The following is a 6740-nucleotide window of genomic DNA, read 5'->3' as shown; positions in this document are numbered from 1 at the left end:
GGGGTTTATTCTTGTCTGGAATTACATAGATTTCAATTATTGTGTTTGAGATACCTTTACACTAGTTTTTAAATATATTAATCAACAACTGCATATGAAGTGCCAACTTCCATTCGGTGGGATTGATTGAGTAGTAAGATAAAAACAACACACTCAGGAAATCTCTGTGTAGAGACAACATATGGGAGGGCTGAAGAGAAAGGTGACAAATTGAAGTTGGATTTGGCTTATTTTGTGTATTTATTTGCTTGAGATATATATTTTAATTATTGCAAATACGGTCTGCAGCCGTCCTTGTCTGCAGTTGCTCTGGGTCGCTCGGGTATGGGGGTGGACCCGGCGATGAGTCAGGAACAGGATGTGACCCCAGTTCCCCAGTGCGACCGGCAAGCTGTGGAAGTCAGAAATGAGAAACGAAATCAGCAGCAGCACCGGAACAAACCACACCTAGTTATCTCTGTGGGTTCAGATCTGACAAATCAGATTGGTCAGGGAGGTCGTGGGTGAGCGAAGGGCAGTTGTAAAAGCTATGTTTGGTCCCATCCAACGAATGTGGTGGTCGATGTCTGGCTATCAGTTGCTGCTTTTGAACTACCTGTTAAGAGCTTAGGGCCACTCAACATCACTGCAAACAAACCTGGCTTGAAAAAAGGATTGTCTGGTCTTTCTGGGCGCTTAATCACATCTCTGTTCGTCTAGATTTCCAACAAGATCCTCCCTGGGCTTCCCTTAGTGCAAGTAGCTGCTGGGAGCATGTTCATTCCTTACGGGTTAAGGCACACGATAGGTTTCTGGACATAGATTCTGCCCAGAGAATTACGTAGCAAATACACACCAACCCTTTTTAAATAATAAACTAACTGTCGTCGTAGCCAAATATTACAAGTGACAGCTAAGACCATAGTCTGTGAATTCAGACAGACAAATTCCAAGGACGTTTCTTCCACACTCTACTATGTGACTCAGGGCAAGGGACTTCATCATTTTGAGTCTTAGAATTATTATCTCTGGGAGAATTCTCCAGACTCCTAAGTTAGATAATACTTACCTAAAAGATTTTTTTATGGGACTCCAATGACTGAATACGGTAAGCATTTGGCGTAGTTCCTGTTTCTTAGTCAATGTTGGATATGTAGTAATTGTCTTTCTTTGGATAAATTATATAAGTGGAAAACATACTTCTACTGTATTTATAAAGTATTTTTTAAAAATCTTATTTATTTTATAGAAATATTTTTGTGATGTGCTCTCTTAAACAGTGACCTTTAATGCTTGACTCCAACCTATCTGGATTTGACAGTAACACTAGCTAAATTTAACGACACACTATTTCTCCTGCTAACGCTGCATTCTCTAAACTCGTGTAGGAGCATACACTTGGAATAGGAATATTCTCTTCATAACAGAATCTATTATTTATTTCTCAGTTTCTGTCAGCCTGATATATTTTTCCATCCCCCAGGCAGAATACTCTTTGTTTTAAAGGATAGCTTCACAGGCCCTACCGACACAAGCCATTCGAAGACAGCCTACTCCTTCCCTCCTTCGTTTAAATACAGTACACAGAGCTTAACCCATGACACAGTTTTTCATTTTAACAGAAAAGCATTAACATTTTATGAAAACAGTTGTGTCACCTAGAAGAAGCCTCACCAAAGGAATGGTATTGTAAATAGCATTTATAACACCAAAGGCATGTAGAGTTGGAATATTTTGGCCTGTTGAACTTAGTGTTCCATCTCTGTCAATGGCATTGAACTCCATGTTGGAGAATTACTTGAAGAGCTTTGGCATGAACTCACATTGGATTTGTTCTACAGCAGCCTACTTTTCTGAAATGGTCGTGTGTGTGTGTGTGTGTGTGTGTGTGTGTGTGTGAGAGAGTTTTTTTCTCCTATAAACTTAACTTTGATATTATTTACATTTTATATGTCATTTAAGAATCTTTTCTTGCCTCGTTCAGGGATTGAGCTATAATAATTTCACTACTTATTAGTCTTTTATGCTTTCCCTTTGGTTAGTGAATATTTTTTAGACTCAGGATTGAAGAATGTCCCTTTATTCGAAACATCTCAGAAATTTCTTATATGAGTCTATATTAACACTATTTATAATTTTTATAAACATCATTGCTATTTCCTTATAGATTTTCTCCTTGCAGACACAAAGGTTTTTGTTATCAGAGTCCTTTTATCAGGGCAACAAAAATTCTGATACTTCATGATGGGTTTTTTTCTTTGTACGTCTGCTGAGTCCATTGAACTTCCGTGAATGCCCGGCCATCAGTATGGCTCACAGTATTCTATTTCCAAAGATAAATTGGACAATGAATCACTCTTATATCTCTCTTTATAAGAGCATTCTGAGTGGTGGGTAATTCACTCAGGCTGGCTGCTGTGTTCTTTGTTTGGAGAACAAACATTTGTTCTGTGATTAGCTGGCCTCAGCAATTTCTGAGCTATGGAGTACACCACAGGAATTACTTTTCAGGTGTGTTTGTACTTAAGCTAGTCTAGTTTGTACCTTAAATAGGGACATTTTTTGAAGAAGAGGGTAGAATTGAGTTTGGATGTCTACTACTTTTCTTTACCTTTGGTTCAAAGTACTAATCATTTGCTGTCAACAATGAAGGGCTCTACACATGTAATTTCAGACCAAGTACCTGTGTAATAGTGATGTTATGATTAGCAATTAGCTCATGTTAACTAAACACTGGGGTTTTATATATCCCTATGTTATCCTATGAGACCATGTGTAAATATTTTCCATTTTTACCCGAATTGATCTTGGGTTGAGGTGGTGGGACTTGAAACCAAATGATGCATAAAAGTTTCTAACCTGACCCCAGGATTTTATAGGTGAAAAGACATAGGCGCTGACAGATGCCATGACGTGTCTCTGGTCACTCTGGTGATTAATGTAAACCTGTGACTAAAGTCATTGATTCTGTGGTGACATTGTAGGTTTGAACTAGTATCGCTTTGGGCCTAAAAGTTAAAACTAACATTACTTAAAGAAAATAATATCCCCACTTTAAAACATTGTATAATTGTTTTGTCCCTCTTAGTTAAAGAACCTGTTCATCTTCAGATGGGAAGTGAAGCTGGTAGTAGTCTGAAGTATATTTTTTCTCAATGAAATGTCATTTGTTTTTGTTTGTTGTTTTTATTTGTAAAAACAGGTTTCATAACTGCTGAAAAAGCATAAAAATTGAGGTCATCTTATTGGTTTTTATGCAGGCTTACTCTGAGTGTAAAGAAAATTTAATTGGTTAGTATTCAGAAAACACACTTAAAATGAATATATATACATATGTAGACAGACATCTATAAATATACACACATACACATGCATATGCATTTCATAGATATGTCTATTTATATACATGAATTATTACTAGATAGAAAGGTATAATTTCCTTCAGTTATTATGATACCAAACATTTTGTGCCTTTATTCTTAGAAATTTAAATTAAAGCGCATGTGATATTACAAACTATATTGAATTAAAAGGAGAAATATTTTAAGTCACTTTTTGCTAATATTTATTTCAGATTTTAAAATAATCTCATTAATGTTTTCTCTAGAGCTTCATGAGAATTGATCTCTGAATAGCATTCAAAATAACAGGTAAACAATGTAGTCTTTTTTATTGTATTAGTACTTCCTTAAAAATATTATAAACCATCCTTTCCCCAATGTATTACTAATTGGAACTGGAAGAGGCAAGAAATAACATTTTCTAAATTTTAAAATTTTAATAATTGTTTAATGGATCTCTTATGACCAAGTGTCTATACCTATCTGAGCAGTGATTAAACTTTGATGTCTTTGCATTGATTTATTCTGGAATTGATGGTCTTATTTATACATTATTTAAGATAAAGCTGAAAATAGTGTTTCAACTCAATTAGAAAACACTCTCATAATTTTTATTTAATTTCCTCATGCTTGATGTGTACCCATACGATGTATTATACACAGGTTTCCCACTTTCTCTGCTGCCTTCTATATCATTTTGGGCCTTTCAGAATCACCCAGGTTATAAATCAATGAAAATAGTTTGTTATTTAATAACCAGGTAATTATGGTTTGAGACATTTATTTTGATTAAAAGTAAGAGTGGATTTGCTTTGTCATAAAGTATACATCTATCCAAATTTGATAAACCATGACAAATTATTTTTGAATGTGATTATAATGATTTACATGTCACAGCATATATGGAAATTTTGATTGTTCCAAAGTCTTGTCAATATTTTGCATTTTAGTCATTCTTCTGGGTATGGTGTGATATCTCATTATATTTTTAATTTTATTGTCTTTGGAGCATTTGTTCATATTTTATTTTATATTAAATATTGGCCATGTAGATGTATTTTTTAAGAGCTTGTACAAGTCTTTTGTCCAATCTTCTTTTGGGATGTAAATATTTTCTTACTGATTTTGGGACTTTCTTTATGTTGAATATGAGATATTTATCAGTTTTATTTAGGCTATGGTTTGCCTTTTCATTGTACTAGTGCTATTTCATTTTTATAAACCTAAGTTCTGATTGTAATGCACAAGGGTTACTCCCATGAAATTGTATTTTCTGTTGTCAAAAATGGTCAAATGGTGGCAATTTCATATGAGTCAGTCCAGTGGTTCAGTTTTTAAAGCACCCCCTTATGGATAATATTTTTCCTATTTTTTAAGCACTATTTCTCTCCCCAATATTATGATATTCTCCTATGTTTTTGTTGAGGAGATTTCTTGTCTTTCTATTTACATTTAGTGCTGGAATTCATCTGAAATTCATTTTCTTGAGGTTTTCACATACACTATGATGTCATTTCTGCCATTAATCATGAATCCACATAGAAGAATCTTTATCTGGATTTTTGATATTGTCCCACTGGCATATTTATATAATATTGCTTCAATGAAACACTCTTTTAAATACTGTATTTTAAAAATAATATTCAGAAGATAATGTCTTCCTACCTTATAGTTCTTCAGGAGTCAGGAGTCTCTTTTCCCTTCTTGGCCTCTTAAATGTCCACATAAATTTTAGACTGAGTTCATCAAGTTCTTGAAACAAGTTAAGAGTTTTGTGAAATTGCATTTATTCATTTATTTATTTAGCATTTTATCTTCTTGCATGAGTTTGCTTTGGTTTTGGTTGGTTGCAACATAAGCAAGCAACATTTTTGGAAATAATTTGAGGCCAGGATATGATTACCTTCCCCTTGACATGATTTAAGTCTGCTCTTTAAAAGTAGCCATGAATACTAGACATCCATCCTTCCCTTTATCCGATTATGTAGCATAATATGATTTGAGGTTAAACTCCATTACCTTTTAAGTCTTAAGTATAGAGGTCAGCAAACTATGGATTTGGGTCCAAATGTGGCGTGCTGTTTTTTTTTTAAGTAAGGTTCTATTGAAACATGGTGACATCCATCTATGTGTTGTCAATGGCTGCTCTTCTGGTACAAAAGTAGAATAGTTGCTCCACAGATAGTGTGGCCTGCAAAACCTAAAATATTTACCATCTGATCCTTTACAGAAACCATTTCCTGATCTCTGTTTTAGGATACAATTTTTTTTTATGGTCTCATCACAAAGCATGGTGGTTTAATAAGGATTTCTTTCTTTGGAATGATCTAGATTCCAGTTTTGTCCTCCAGCCCCAGGAGCCTGGCCACAGCCACTGATCAGTACCTTAGCTTCTCATCTGCCTCTTCAGGAAATGGCAGATGTCCCTTGCGGAAAAGTCACAAACATTAAGCTCAACTCTTGGTGCTTCCGTCTTCTCTTGCTTCAATGCTCTAGAGTTCTCATTGCGTGGCAGCATGTCTATGTGTTCAAACACATTTTTAAAACATATTTTTTTTAGTATTTCTCACGATTCTCAGTAAAAGGTTGGTACACATTACATAATCTGCCATTAGCACAAGTAGAATATTCTGTATTTTTTAAAAAATCTGCCTGCTCTGCTATGGCATAAAGTTTGTCTATGTCCCGGTTTTTGCCTACCAATGTATCTCTAGGTTCTAACACAGGGATTGCATTGTCCTAAATAAAGAGATACAGTGTCATATGTAGCTGTAGAACTCAGGAGCATCTGGGATCCCTGATTTTGGTTACATAGAGCATTACTTCAAGAATACGCAAGTATTAATAAATACTATTCATATCATAAAATATTAATAGTCCCAGACTGCAACAAAATGAATCGCTGTTTTATGACAAATGTAAAGCTGAACTTTATTGGTTAAATACTTGAAGCTATTAAACGCTTGTGGTTGTTAACACTCCAGAACTTGCTTTAAACTTTAGAAAAACTGCCTTTTTCTGCTTTTGGGAATAGATCTTTCATATAAATAATAAGTAGGCTTACTGCTTTTCCTCAGAGAGAAGACCCAGATGTCTGCAGAATAGAGCTTTAGTTCCAAATAAGGTTCATTTTTCTGAGGGCCTATAATTGTAATTCAAGAGCTTTTGAGTTGATTCCTTACTGCAATGCAGAGAGGGTCTTATAAATAGCCTCTTTTAAAAGAGCATAATTTATATGAAGTGGTCATTCATGTTATAGGGTCAATTAACCAATCTTTGTGATTTAGAAGAATGCTATCGCATTTTCAGGAAAGTTCTGAAGAATGTGGAATTGACTATATCTGTGTGCCAATGTGGATTGATTGATCAGCTATGCACGTGAAAGAGAATAACAATAGATAATCACTATAAAATATTTTT

This window comes from Lemur catta, chromosome 25, assembly GCF_020740605.2.
Source record: "Lemur catta isolate mLemCat1 chromosome 25, mLemCat1.pri, whole genome shotgun sequence".
Lineage (NCBI taxonomy): Eukaryota > Metazoa > Chordata > Mammalia > Primates > Lemuridae > Lemur > Lemur catta.
This window is presented reverse-complemented; position numbering follows the sequence as displayed.